Consider the following 15,843-nt stretch of genomic DNA (forward strand, 5'->3'; position numbering starts at 1 on the left):
TGTAGAGCCAGACTGCAAACTGAATCCAGATCATAGGTCTTTTCTGTCTCGTCTTTTTCTTTTCTGTGATAGACTATCTGATGAAAGTTTCAAAACCACACCAAATCTCGGTGTCTACAACCACTTAACAAGTTTTGAAAATTCCATCATGGAACCCCCTTGCTTCTCTAGCTGCCCACTCTGGAAGGCTCTGGTCCCAGTCTGGCAGCTTCCTTTCTTCCTTACATCCCACCTTCCTTTACGCCTTTCTGGGCCAGAGCCTGTTGGCATTGGCTCCAGTCTTCTCTAATCTTCTATTTCCTGTTCTGGCTCGCTGCCTAGAACAATTCCTCAAAAACACAATAGTTACCAAAAAACTTTCCAATTTAAGTGCACATAAGTCATAAAGTTTTGAAAGTTAAATTCCTCGCACCACACCTCACATCTCATTTTCCTCTAATTACCCCTGTTGCACTATCAAATAGTTTCATCTTTATGCTACTAATAGGACTCACCCTTGATTTTATAGTTAACCTAAGTTTTCTTTCAAGATGTCCGTGCCTGTGTTTTCTGTTAGTGAAAATTGACCTCCTGGCTGCACCCTGCTTCAGAGTTCAGAATATCACAAAGGCATCTGGGACAATAACTGTGAATTCCACTAATCTTCAGCAATTTCAATAAGCTTCCAAAATATTATGTAATCAGAGAATTCACTTTAACTTTTGGGTTTTTTGTTTGCATGGCCCATAAAGCTGGGTTCTTGTTGCTGATGAGCTACAATTACTTGGTTAGTTCATTTTCAGTCCTTATTACCACTGCAACTTTAATTTTCATACACAGTTATCTACTTATCATAGGTCTCATGAACAAAGACATGTCCGTGGTGTCTAATTTTATACTTCTAGATGGTTTGCTTTGCTTTAGACAGAATTTGGCAGACTACATGGGACAAAATGAAAGCTTGCCCTAAAATGTTTACCACTAAAATAGTCAAAATGTACCTGATTGGTCTAGAGAATGTGGCTCAGTGAGCAGAGTTCTTAACAGGCATGAAGCCCAATACCGTATAAGCCAGCACTTGGGATGTTGGAGGCAGGGGGATCAAGAGTTGAAGGTCATCTTTGGATACATAGAAAGCTTCAGGCTAGCCTGGACCACATGGGACCTTTTCTCAAAACAAACGAAAAAATTGTACTAATTTTTGCTATGAAAACAACTCTAAGTTTCCAATGCAGCTGTGTGATGCCAGATCTCTTGGTTTCTTTGTATGATTTGACAAGAAGAAAATAACCTGTTCATTATACATTAAAATGTGGGGGAAACATGTATCATATCACAAAAATGTGTTCTGCCAGGCAATATTGCTTGCAATAACCAATTTTATAGTTATTTACAATATAGCACATGTTATATTCATATACTATACATATGAACTGAATTTTCAAATTAGAAGGCTCAGCCTCTGTACTGGCCACACAAAGTCTAAAAGGCAACAAAACAACATGGTAGTTCTCTCCAAACTTTTAATTCATTGTGCCCCCACTACTCTCATAACAGTTAAAGCTCTGACAATATAAAGACAGTTGCAATGAGTTAAGTGTGGCGGTGCATGCCTGTAATCCCAGCACTTGGGAGGTGGAGGAAAGATGGGTTAGTGGGAAAGGCTTGTGGTGATAGTTTGTTTGTGATCTAACAAATAAAGATCTGACCTGAAGATCAGAGTGCAGAGCTAGCCACACTAGTTAGCCATAGAGGTTAGGCGGTGGTCTTTTATCTCAGCACTCAGAAGGCAGAGGCAGGAGAATCTCTGTGAGTTCAAGGCCACAAGGGATTGGTCTGATTTAAAAGAGAAACAGCCAGGTGGTGGCGGCTCACACCTTTAATCCCAGTACTCGGGTGGTGGAGACAGGAGTGATTTGGCTGGATGAAGAGAGGAATATAAAGCGGGAAGAGAGAGGAGCTCATTGCATTCAGTGTGAGGATTCGCAGGGCTAGGATCTCCCTGTGATTTCAGGATTTGGTAGAGGGAAGAGGTCTCTCTTGTGGCTGTTCCTTCACTTCTCTGACCTTAGAGCATTTACGACAATATCAGACTCTGGGTTTTTATTATTAAGACCCTATTAGAACTCATGTTACAGCCAGGCGGTGGTGGTGCATACCTTTAGTCCTAACACTCGAGGGCCAGCCCAGTCCACAGAGCTAGTTCCAGTACAGCTAGGGCTGTTACACAGAGAAAACCTGTCTTGTAAAACAAACACACAAGAACTTGTGTTACAAAGGCCGTTGCTGCCAAACCCAACGACCTGAGTTCAATCCCTGGGCCAACAGAGTTGATGGAGAGGAGAACTCCCAAATGTTGTCCTCTGACCTCCATACATGTGCTATGACGTGTGCCTCCCCACCCCCGTAAAAATAAACAAATAAATGAATAAGTGGCTCGAGGCCAGCTCAGCTCCATGAGACCTTGTCTAAAAAGAAAAAAAGATTCTATTTACCTATCTACCTACCTATCTATGTCGGTCTATCTATGTCTGCCTATCTATGTCTGTCTATCTATGGACCTTGTAATCCTTTTTAAACCATAAATTGGTTACCATGGTTCTCTTTCAGCATACAGAACACCTAGAGGTCACTGGAAGGCTGTGCAGCATTTGCAACTGGTTCTTCTTTTTTTAAACTAATTTAATGCATTTTTTAAAATGATGGGTTACCTTTTTATTTTATGTGCATTGGTGTTTTTGCCTAAATGTATGCATGTGTGAGGGTTCATTGAATCCCCTGTGTAGTTGTGAGCTGCCATGTGGGTGCTGGAACTTAGACCCTGATCCTCTGGAAGAGCAGCCAGTGCTCTTAACCACTGAGCCATCTCTTCAGCCCCTAATTTAACTTATTTGTATACCTGGGGCCTGCAAAGGTCAGAAGAGGGCTTTGGGTCACCTGGAACTGGAATTGCAGATGGTTGTGAGCCAACAGGTGGGTGCTGGGAGCCATATCCAGGTCTCCACAAGAACAGCCAGAGCTCTTAACCACTGAGCCGTCTCACCAGACCCTGCAATTGGTTCTTTAATCATTCATGGATTGGTGAATGGAACAGTTCATTGGACTAGATTTTCAAACTTGGCTTTCTCCTTGCCTTGGCTGTGCTGTATGATAATTAAGTTTATATTTAGGACAATATACAATTGTCATTGCTGCCATTTTAAGATTTTTAAACTAATTTGTCACTGATGAGAACTAAATAAAATGCATTGCATTGTTTTGAAGTTTTGCTTTTGTTGCTAAAATTGGAAAATATTGAAAGAAAGTCTAGTGGGACCAAATGTTCACTCCCTTAGTTCTAATTCCATTGATAAGTATTGCTATTTTTCTTTTACTCTAGCCGCATGTTAGAATGCCAAAATGTTGTTGGTTGTTTTGATTCTTTGGCTCTTTTGGGGGGGGACACCACTCAGCTCCCAAATCAGCCACACCCAGAGACTTACTCTTATTTATGCCCAGCCTTAGTTTGCTTCTAGCCAGCTTTTGCCAGCTCTGCCCTCTGATCTTTATTTGTTAGAGTATAAACAAGGTATCACCACAATTGTCACTATATGAAACAGGTATACCGCATCTCTCTCTGACCTGTGTCACGATAACCGTATGTCAAGGATGGAAGAGAGGAAGCAGACCGAACGGGCTGGTGAGAGGGCTCAGGGGGTGAACTGACTTGCCATGAAGCCCTGAAGAGTTAACCCAAGTTCAAACTCTGGAGCCCATTAAAAAGTAAAGAAAAGATAAAGCTCACATCTTAGCACTTCCGTCGGAGTTGGAGGCAGAGATGGGAGAACCAGCTGGAGATTTACATAGGCAGAGCCTGGGTGGGAATAACAAGAGACCGTGTGGATAAACGGGCAGAAAGAGAAATAACTCCCAGAAGACTGTTCTCTGACACTCCTGCACACGCACGTGTACACCCAGAATGAACATAACCGGCCGGAGTGGAGCCTGAAGCCCCTAGCATAGCAAAAACAAATAACAACAACACAACCAGAAATATAAAATACGCTGAGCTGTGGAGAGGTGACAGATCACCGACGGACACGGTGACCCAAGGCACAGCATGGCACTGAGTTCCCGGTGTTCTCTCTTTGCCTAATATATCTTGGATTTGGAAGGGAGCAAGCCGGCAACTCTGAAATGCCAACAATCTAAGAAAAGAAAAGGCTCCCACAAAAGCCTGCTCTCCCCAGCCAAGGACCTGAAAAGGGGCAGGCGGACAAGAACAGAAAACACTTTCAGTTGAAAACGGCTCTGACTGGAGCCAAACACCACGGAGAAGCTGTGGCTTGCATCCCACCGCTGCTAGAAAAGGCTGAACTGGAGAGCCTGGGTGTCCACCCGCACTGGTCCGAGAAGCCAATGCTGAGTGTACGATGTGAATATAAAACCACTACACAGCAGCATGGTGTGGGAGAGGCCATATAGGGCCTGAGAATCCCGTCCCTACAAGAGGCATGAGCTGCTTCGCAGAGGCAGCAGAGACCACACAGGCAGCTTATGTTTCCACATACCCGCCCCCCCTCCATAATGAGACACTTATTTTGCCCCCCGGGGTGGTGTCAGAGTAGGACTTTATGTGTGCCCAGCAGCAACCAGGCTATCCCATATCCTGTGATGTCAGTGGAAGCCACATGGGGTACAGATTGCCATGCTTCTATTCCTCCCCGTCAAAACAACGAAATTAGACAGGCCTGGGGTCACAGCTCAGTGGTATGAGACCTGCCTAGCAAGTGTGAGGTCCTGGGTTTATTTCTCTGCACTGCAAACAAACATGGAAGACTCTCACCTAACCTAGAAAAAGCTGAATAGAAAGTAATAAAGATAAGAACTGAACTCAATGAGAAAACAACAATGAAGAAAAACAATGAAACAGATATTTCTATGAAAAGATCACCACAATGGGCAGGTCACCACAATAGTAAGACTGGTAAACCCAGAAGAATTAATGTTGCTGGAGCTTCCTGCAGCCATTTGGCCCCAAATAAACACACAGACACTATATTAGTTATAAAATTGTTGGCCAGTGGCTAGGGCTTCTTATTGGCTAAGCCATAACTACCAATCTGTGTATTTCCATGTGATCTTATCTTACCAGAGGAAGATCTGGACCCACATGGCAACTGTTCTGGACGGTCCTCTCTGCCTACCTTTCCCAGAATTCTCTTTGTCCCCTAGTCCTGCCTATCTTCCTGCTTCATTGGCTGAACAGTGTTTTATTCATTAACCAATAAGAGAAACATATATACAAAAGGACAACCCCCATCAAATTAGCAGGAATGAAAACAGGGCCCTAGCTGTACACCATCCACATATAACACATGTAACACAAAGACTGTGAAATAGAGGTCAGAGGTAAAGCATATGTCTTGCATGCAAGCCCACCAGCCCACATGATCAGTGCAAACAACACCACACATAGTGTTTACATTTAGATGAAGTAGGATTCTTTTGTTGTTTGTTAGTTTTGAGACATAGCCCTGGCTGTCCTGGAACTCACTATGTAGACCAGATGGGTCTTAAACTCAGAGAGATCCACCTATCTTTGCCTGGGATTAAAGGCATGCACCACCATGCCGGGCATGGGTGCTTTTTAAAACCAGAAACCAAGAGCTCTTGCCTGGTGCCCTACTTTGATTTCCATTACTGAGGTATTTTTGGTCTATCACCATGTCCAAAAGCAACTTGAGGAGGAAGGGGTTTATTTGACTTACACATCCCCATCACAGTGCATCACCGAGGGAAGCCAAGGCATGAACTCAAACAGAGACCTTAGAGGAGTGCTGTTGGTTGACTTGCTCAGTCTGTTTTCTTATACAACCCAGGACCACATGATCAGGGGTGCCACCGCCCACAGTGGGCTGGGCCCTCCCATATCAATCACTGAGAACGTACCTCACAGGTTTGCTTTCAAGCAGTCAGGAAGGCAGAGACATTTTCTCAAATGAAGCTCCATCTTCCCAGATGACCCTAGCTTATATCACATTGACAAAACCAAAAGCAAAAAGCAAAAAACCCTAGCGTACCTAGTATGAAACAGATAATTACAGTAATTTTTATAAGTAAGATAATTGAATTTTAATTAAAATACCTTCCAAATTAGAACTGTCACCTGAGGTCCAGAAGTTTGAGGCCCACTCGGGCAATAGCATGAGACTCCTACATTAAAACTCAAGAGGAAATTAATGTAGTAGATCAAGAATAAAAAGCACAGGTTCATATTCATCTATGAATTAAAACTCATGTTAGGCCCTTATTGTGATGCATATCTGAATCCTAGCATTTGATAGGCTGAGCAGGATAATCAGGAGGAGTTCGAGGTCATCTTGGGCTACATAGTGAATTTGAAGCCAGTCTGGGCTACACAAGACCCTGCCTTAACAACAAAACAGAAAATTCATATTGCTTCAAAAACAATAAGACAAGGATGCCAGCATTTACTCATCTTACTCAACAAATGATAGAAGTTCAGGCACACAGACTGAAAGGAAGAGATGCCCCATTTGTATATGAAATAACTGTCTACATAAAAACCTCGAGGAATCTACCAAAAACAAATGAAACAAATCTACAAATATTAGGCAAGTTTATTAAGGTTGCTAGGCAGGGAAATGACATTTAAATGGGGCTGGAGAGAGGCATCAGCTGTTAGGGGCATGCAGAGGACCTGAGATTAGTTTCCAGCATCCATGCCAGGTGGTTCACAAATGCCTGTAACCCCAGCTCCAGAGGACCCCACGACTATGGATTCTGAGGGCATCTACACTCAAGTACAGGCACATACCCACACACAAATACACATAATCAAAAATAATACAAATACATCTGACAAGCAGTGGATACACGAATACCAAATTTTAAAGTTTTATCGTTGTCTTAACTCCATCCAGGGGCCCGACACCCTCTTTACACAGACATACACAGGCAAAACACTAATGCACATAAAATAAAAAAATAAATTATCCGGTAGTGGTAGTGCACACCTTTAATCCCAGTACTTGGGAGGCAGAGGCAGGCAGATCTCTGTGAGTTCAAGGCCAGCCTGGTTTACAGAGCTAGTTCCATGACAGCCAAGACTACACTGAAAAACCCCGTCTCAACACCCCCCCCAAAAAAATTCCCTGACAAAAGCAACTTAAGCAATGGTGCATTTGAATTCATATTAAGAAGGTATAATACATCATAAAGGGTGAACACACACAAATGCACATACACACACACTCCAGCGTGCACTCACTTGGGCATTAAAATAAGAAAGGGTGCTGGAGAGACAGTTCAGTGGTTAAAAAAGCTTACTGCTCTTCCAGAGGGTCCAAGTTTGGTCCCCAGCATAACTGTAACTCCATCTCCGGATTTCTAAGAGATCTGAAACCTCAGGCCTCCTGGGTACCTCTCACATGTACACATCCCTTCCCCCTCATACACATAACTTAAAAATAAAATGAATCTTTAAAAATAATAACAGGAAAAAAGAAAAATCAATAAGGCGACATTTAACCAAAAAAGAATAAGTGAATGGCAATCAACTACACATAATACATTCAACGTCGTTATCTACCTGGGCAATGCAAACTAAAACCACAGTAAGACATTACTACACACCTTTCAAAATGACTAATACGAAATGGTGCCCATACCAAATGCCAGCAAGGAACCGAGTCGCTCACACACGCTGATGCAAACTAAAGAGAACACAGCCACTCTGGAAAACAGTCTGCCATATGCAAATGCCATATGAGCAAAGCAGTTTCACTACTGGGGTTTTACCCCAGAGAAATGAAAAGTTATGTTAATGAAAAATTGTAATGAATATTTATAGGCACTTTGTTCATAATGGCCCAGATTTTGAAACAAGCCAGATGTTCTCCAATAGATGAACAATCGAATAATCTGTGATGCTATGTGTTGTTTTGCTTTATGTTTCTTTTTTAGACGGGGTCTCACTCTTTGGTCCTGTGTGACCGATGTTAGATCTCAAACTCAGGATGAATGAGTAACTGAGGTGCCTACTTAGCATGACAAAATGGATGCTGGCTGCAGGCTCCCTGCCCTTCGCTTCCCTTCCCCTAGCTTCTCTGATGCCTATACAACCCAGCCATTTTGGCTAAGCAGGTCTCCTGCTCTCTTGGCCCCTAGGTTTCTGGGTTCTCTCTTTGCCCCCTTCCTGTCCTCTTCCTCTTTCGCACCCCCCCCCCCAAGGCCCTTCCAAGTCTGGATGCTTCCAGATGCCTCTGGCTGTTCTCTCCCTCATATCTACAACATTCTCCCCAACCATAACTAGCAGCATCATGTCCAGTTTGTTTTCTTTTTCTTTTCTTTTTTTTTTTATTCTTCTATCTGAGGAAAAATGAAAAATTTTCATTTTTCATTCACTGGAACTCACTATGTAAACTAAGCAGGCCTCAAACCTACAGAAACCCTCCTGCCTTTGCTCCTGAATACTGGGATTAAAGGTGTGGGCTACCACACCAAGCAAGAACCATCTTTTGATATTTGGTTTTTGTTGTTGTTGTTGTTGTTATTGTTTTTCAAGACAGGGTTTCTTTGTAGCTTTGGAGTCTGTCCTAGAATTGTGTTTGTAGACCAGGCTGGCCTCAAGCTCTCTGCCTCCTGAGTGCTGGGATTAAAGGCATGTGCTGATTTTAAAGTGGAAGAATATAATTTTAAAAGCAGAAAACTTTTTACTTATCTGTATGTGAGTACACACAGCTGTTCTTGCACTTGGAAGATAGAAGGGTGTCATCTCCTGTTACTCTGTCTACTCCTGCTAAGACAGAGTTTGGGGATAGCTTTCTGGGCCTTGCATTTTCTCCACTAGGCTGGAAGTCAGTAAACCCCAGGGACCTGCCCTTCTCCACTGCCTTCTAAGCTGAGGTTCCAGGCATTTACAGGGATGGCAACCTTTTGGTGGAGATTAAGATCTGAACTTTGGTCCCCTTGGTTGTGAACCAAACTGTCAGGTTGACATTCCAGTTCCACAAAATAATTACTTGTGAGATTGAAAACTGATTTGTTAGATGTTTCATGCAAAAGGCAGCTAGTTTTATTTTATAGAATTTAGGGGCCACCGAGACAACTCAGTGAATAAAGATATTTGTGATTTAGGCCTCGTGACTTTAGTTCTAACCCCAGAAATCACACAAAGGTAGTAGGATAGAGTTAACTCCACAAAGTTGTCCTCTGACCTTCACACAGGAATGTCCCCTACCTGACAGCATGCATTAGTGAGCACATACAGGTACACACACACACACACACACACACACACACACACACACACCTAAATAACATTTAAAAAAAAAATAGTTACATAGGACTGGGAGTATAGGTCAGTGCTAGAGTTTGTGCTTAGCATTCATGAGGCCCTGAATTCATCCACTACCACTAATTAACTAATTAACTATATAAAGCATAAACCTGGATTTCTCCAGCAGATACTTGGGCAAGTTTCACTAGAAAATAATGTCAGATTCTTACCTACCTTGAGCAGACATCTGTGCATGCCAGAGTAAAACACCTGCTTTCTAAGCCTGGGCGTTATGGCCCTCAGCTGGCCCCAGGCTCCGGTGCATGACAGTTGACAAATGGCACCTCTGGGACTTATATCTCTGACCATGGCTTCTAAATCCTTATTCCCGTGACCCCCGTTCACACAACCCAGGGAATCTAGGCCTATAAAGTAAGGCCAAACACTTACCAGTAATAAATCATAGAGATTTACTTTTAAGCAAGTCTTTGCCATACCTATAAACTCACCATTTATTAAAGATAAAAAAAGAAAAGAAAACTGCATGCTAAATAAGATGAACGTGCCTAATAGCTTTTTTTCATAGAAAGAATTAAATCTTGGCTGAACATCTGATACTGCAGAATGTGGAACAACTTCAAGGCTTAGCAAAGTAGATTGAGATTTTAGTGTTATAATTGTCAATGCCAAGAACACCACCTCACATAAAAACATAGTACAAAATGGCAGAAGTTATATTTATGATCACTTCAAAAATTATTAAAATCTACTTCTAATCCCAAGGCAATATTCTTTTAACAATTTCTTTTTGTAAATGAAATTCAAAAGAGCAATATTTAAAATGTGACATTCTAACACAATGCAACCCAAAGGTTGAGGGAAACAATATGTTTCTCTTTTTATAAGTAAACCATTGTGTGGATAATAGTGAGAAATTTTGTAAGTACTGTGAAACACTGTCATTCATAAAAACCCAAGCTAAGGCCTATCAGGTGGTATCATTGGCTTTGTCTAGTGTGATGGCATTTGCCATATAAAAATCCTCATACTGCGTGTTCAGACCTCACCCTTTTGTGTAGTCACATGATATAACACAAGCAAGGGCTCCAATAGAACATATTTGATTTGTTAATTGATTTTGGCCTTGTGTGTTCAGAAACCTTTTAGTGTTAGCAGATTTGCTACATTGCCCTACTTTATAATGTCATCCGGCATGGGGTTGGGACCCACTGTTTACAAGGCCAAGAGAGTAGGAATGGGCTCTTGAAAGAGCAGGTCATTTCCCATGGAACAAAGTAAGAAATGGCTTGGGCCTTTCCTTCAGGGTTATATTCAGGTCATGATTATATATTGATCACTTTGGAGGCAGCTGTAGTAGAATAAAGAGACAGGTGTTCCCTACTGCAGTAGACATGAGTAAATCTGTCATCACAATACAGGAATGGTCCTAACAGGCTCTCAGTCTCCTGTCTAATTAGTGCCAGAAACAATAGTACCAGGCCAACCATTCAGAAACAAAATCCGCTAGTTGAGGTAGATATCCCACAACTTTGTTGCTAGGTTATCTCATTACTTTTCCTAGGAAGACATTAATAAATGTCTTTTCATCCTGGATAGGGTAGCAATTACAGACCAAAGAAAAATCCCCACCAAAATCTACCTTAGCCAACCTGTGAGTTCTAGGGTTACTTAGGGGGCTCTTTGGAGTGTGAGTGACCCAGAGACAGCTGTGATGATATATTATTTATAATTTAATAAAGCTTGCCAGAGGGTTCAGAATGCAAAGCTAGCCACAAGCCATAGAGGCCAGGCAGTGGTGGCATACACCTTTAATCCTAGGACTCAAGAGACAGAGGCAGATGGACCTCTGTGAGTCCAAGGCTACACTGAGCTACACAAAACTGATCCAGTTTAAAAGAGAAACAGCTCACACAAAGGTGATCTCAGCACTTGGGATCCCACGCCTTTAATCCCAGCACTAGAGAGGAACATAAGGAAGAAACAAAGTCAGTCTTAGAGAATTTGTCTCCAGCCACATTGTGGAGAGGCAGCAGTCTCTGATTTGTGGAGACAGGATCACCCATTTTGGTCTGAGGTAGAGATAAGAGCTAGTGGCCGGCTGCTTTGTTCCTCTGGTCTTTAGCTTGAAATTTGTAGGAATTTAGACCTCAGCTAAGAATTCACTCCCCCTCCTGATGCCCTCAGGGCAGGCAGATGTAACCATTGGAAAACAGGAGACATGTTTTGTAATGCAAAATGCTAATGTTCTTTTGGCTTCCTCAACCCTGAAAGCCCCCTAACCGGTCTTTGGAACCTGAGATGACTAACCGCCCCCTCCTCCATCTGGTGCTGGGGTATATAAGCTAGCCCTCCCACTCCCCACCCCCAACCCCTCACCTCCCAGGTAAAAGGAGATGAATAAAGAGCCTTCTTAATATCAAACAAGAGTCCTGTGTTATTAAACTCGACACCCTCTGCAGTTTCTCGGGCTTCGACAGCAGCGCAGGTGCCGCAAAACTTGAACCCCAATATCTGTCTCTGGGTTTTGTTGCTGTTGTTGTTTGGTTTGTTTGTTTGTTGTTTGAGGCAGGATTTCTCTGTATTGCTTTGGAGCCTGTCCTGGAACTTGCTCTGTAGACCTCAAACTCACTGTGATCCTCCTGCCTCTGCCTCCCAAGTGCTGAGATTCGCCACCAATGCCTGGCCTGTCACTGGTTTTATTATTCATGTTACAAACAGCTACAACACCATAAAAATTCCATCCAGGCACAGTGATGACTCAGGAGAGCACAGCGTCTGGGTAACAAGGCCATCCTAAGGTTCTCCTCCCAGAGGCATCTGTTTCTATGAACTCAGGGAGAGGCCTCGTGACTCCTTAAGGCCCAGGAACTTCCTGAGACTTCTTGCATGGTGGGTTTTTGGTTTGTTTTTTAGATTTATTTTAATCTTAAGTGTGTGAGGGTTCTGCCTGTGTGTATGTATACACATCACATGCGTGCCTTGTTCCCACAGAGGTCAGAAGGGGGTGTCTGATCCCCTGGAACTAGAGTTACAGAGAGTTGTGAGCCACCATGTAGGGTTAGGAGCAGTCAGTGCTCTTAAATGCTGAGCCATCTTTGTAGTTCCCCACTCCCCACTTCCAGCACCGCCTTTCTTCCTCGAGGGGGGGATGTTTCAACTCAGAGGCAGTAGCTATATAGCATAGGCTGTTCAAATAATCAGATAATAGCAGTAAATTCTATTCATGTCTTAGGAAAAGACGAGAGGAATTCACTGACTGAAGAGGACAGATTCATGGCCCACTGGTTGCCTCTGATATAACAGATATAACCTGGCTTTGTCTATTATGCTCATCTGACCCCGCCAAGTGAGATAAGATGTGAAACTACAACACTGATGGATTGCCCAGGGACACATTCCACAGGTGCTTTGATGTGCTTTGGAGATGCTAAAGGAGGTACTGTCTAAGGACCAGGAGGGGAGAGTGCCCACTGAGACTTCATACAATGGCAAAACAGATGACCCGAGCAGGCTTGGGTAGCCCAGTTTCTCTCTGTAGTTACTTTGTGTTGGAAACCAAATTATAAGCCAAATAACCATAAGTTTATTTACAATGTCAAAGATAATTATTATGAAGGTGAGAATACATTGCATCCACATTCTCTTTCTAGAATTTCCCTGCAGAGACACTGACAGGACTAAGCTGGAGCAATTAGCAGACCGTCTGTCTATAAACATGGGATGCAAGCAAGAAGAGCTAAACTAGCTGAATGCCCAACACTGTCTAGCTACACCCCTCTCAGGTTAAGGAGGGTCCTGTCTATGGAATCTGAACTCCTGGAGTATTCCATGACTGCCTCCAAGGTCTGCTCACTCGCTGGGAATGGCTGTGTGGAAGAGTCAATGTTAAAAAGTACTTGGCTAACAGCTCTGCTTGGTGGACACTGCTCTGAGCAGCCAACTCTGCTGGAGCCAGCATCCTTCACTTTTGAATATTCATAGGTTAACCTATTGTGCTTGATTTTACAGTTCACTCCTCAGAGGAGCATCTCCCCAGTTCTTGGGATGCTGCACAGTAGTCTTGCAGATACAGACACACAAATGCAGACCTCACAATTCTTTTATCTTGAATGCCACCCCAGGGAAGCTGTGAGGCACAAATCAACACAGATTTCTGTTTTGTTGACTCTGGTACTCACTGGTGCAACTGATCTAAGTCCTTCCAGTCAAAATGACCCCTACATTATACAGTTGAAGAGTTGGAGCCTTCCCTGAATGACGAATAGCTGACCAGGCTCCCACCATTTTCTGAGTTATTATATATTTTCTTAATAGAATACAAAAAAGCACAATGAGACAATACCAGCCTGCTCACATATATCACCAGGACATATGTTACCCAAAAATATAATGTATATTTAATCTTTAGAGGAACTAATTAATATGTGTGAAAGTAATTTTAAATTTATTATTATTATTATTATTATTATTATTATTATTATTATTATTATTAGGGGGGGTTCGAGACAGGGTTTCTCCGTAGTTTTGGAGGCTGTCCTGGAACTAGCTCTTGTAGACCAGGCTGGTCTTGAACTCACAGAGATCTGCCTGCTTCTGCCTCCTGAGTTCTGGGATTAAAGACATGCACCACCACTGCATGGCTTTTTTTCATTGTTTTATTTTCATAAAGTAGAAATTCTTTATTGTGATTTCTTCTGAAAATAAAACAATGAAAAAAAATTATTGTGATTTCTTTTGCGTTGTTGTTTGTTTTCAAGAAAGAGTTTCTGTGTGTAGGTTTGGAGCTTTTACTGGAACTCACTCTGTAGACCAGGCTGGCCTTGAACTCACAGAGATCATCTGCCTCTGCCTCCCAAGTGCTGGGATTAAAGGCATGCACCACCACACCCGGCATATGAAGCAATGTTAAGGAGAATTCTTGGAACAAAGCTGTCGGTATAGACTAATAGACTCATAAACACTTCAGTGACTATGGCAAGTTGGGTATGTTGCTGATCTAGTAGCCTGATTACAATTTCTTTTGGTCTATTTTTAGCCTCTCAAAGAGCTATTCATTGTCTAATTCTGTAACAGAACTAGCATCGTGATAAATAGATTAATAAAAACAAATCTTTGGAAGGTAACAAAACCCTGTTTTACACCAATTCAAGGCCTCTAACAGATAAGATCTGGGGCACATCTGACTGGCTGCCGCCTGCTTCTCTGATGTATCCACCAAGGAGTTTTAAAATTGCCTCGATTTGTGACTTTCTTTGTTTGGCTAATACAGAACTTCATAAAATTGTTTCCGCACAGGGACATAAGATCGGGATAATCTTCCTCCATATTCTTAGGGACCTTAGTCATATTTGGCTCTAGGATATTTCTTGTTCTTCTAGAGGAACGAGCTGTGTTTTGTTTGCTTGTTTGTCTGTTTTTGCACCCACAGCAGTGACCTGGGAAGCACAGATGTTGGCAGAGAAGGCGAGGTGAAAGGGAGCCGGTGACAAGCTTGAGGAACCAGGGGGACCTAGGGCTGCTCACTGCATTAAGAACGCGTATTTGCAGAGGCTGCGATGATAAATGACAGCGTGACCTTGCAGTGTGGAGGGTCTTGTTGTTCAGCATCTTATCGGAGCCAGGTTATGGCGTTTGATTCTTTGGGTATGCATGAACTTATCTGACCCTGCTGTGGGAGAGAGTCATTGACCTCAGACCTTCCATGAGGACAGGATCTTTTCACCACCGTCCTGTCCTGAACCCAGAGCAGCTCACGACACATTGCAAATACTCAGTAAATACTGAGGGAATCTATTTGGTTTGGTGGCAGGAGCTGAACCCAGGGCCTTCAGTATGGCTCTGCCACACAGTTGTGCCTCTGCCTCTTCTTCCCTAATTTGTTTTTAAAGATTTGCTCACTTTTTAAATAATTCATCTTAACTTTATTTTATGTGCATTGGTGTGAGGGTGTCAGATCCTAGGGAACTGGAGTTATAGACAGGTGTGACTGCCATGTAGGTGCTGGGAATTGCACCTGTGTCTTCTGGAAAAGCAGCCAGTGCTCTTAACTGGTGAGCCATTTCTCCAGCTCCCCAACCCTCCATTCCCCTCAGCCATCACTAGTCTCACACTCTACCCATGCTTCTTGCTTTGGGAACCAGACTTCCTGGATTTCAACACCAATGCGACCAATAGTCAGCCTGTGTTCTTGGGTGAATTACTTAATTTCTCTGTATTCCAGCAGTCTCACATGCAAATTGCACGTATGCTATCGCCTGCTTCCTTGAGTCCATGCATGGGGTTATGGGTTAAATTGTATTTCTCAAAAAAAAAAAAAAAAAGATTTGTCAGTATCTTAATTTTCAACATCTCAAAATTGCAATCTATTTCGAAATGAACCTTTCTAAAATTGTATCCGAGTTTTAGGGTCAGCTCTAATGTGATGTATGGTTCCTTATCCAAGGGGGGGATGTCCAGGCTGGAGAGACTGCTCAGTGAGTGAAAGCACTCGCAGCCAAGCCTGACATGAACATTTGATGCCCGGAGCTCACTTGGCAGGAGGAGGGAATTGGCTTTCAACA

This window comes from Phodopus roborovskii, unplaced genomic scaffold (genome assembly GCF_943737965.1).
Source record: "Phodopus roborovskii unplaced genomic scaffold, PHOROB, whole genome shotgun sequence".
Taxonomy (NCBI): domain Eukaryota; kingdom Metazoa; phylum Chordata; class Mammalia; order Rodentia; family Cricetidae; genus Phodopus; species Phodopus roborovskii.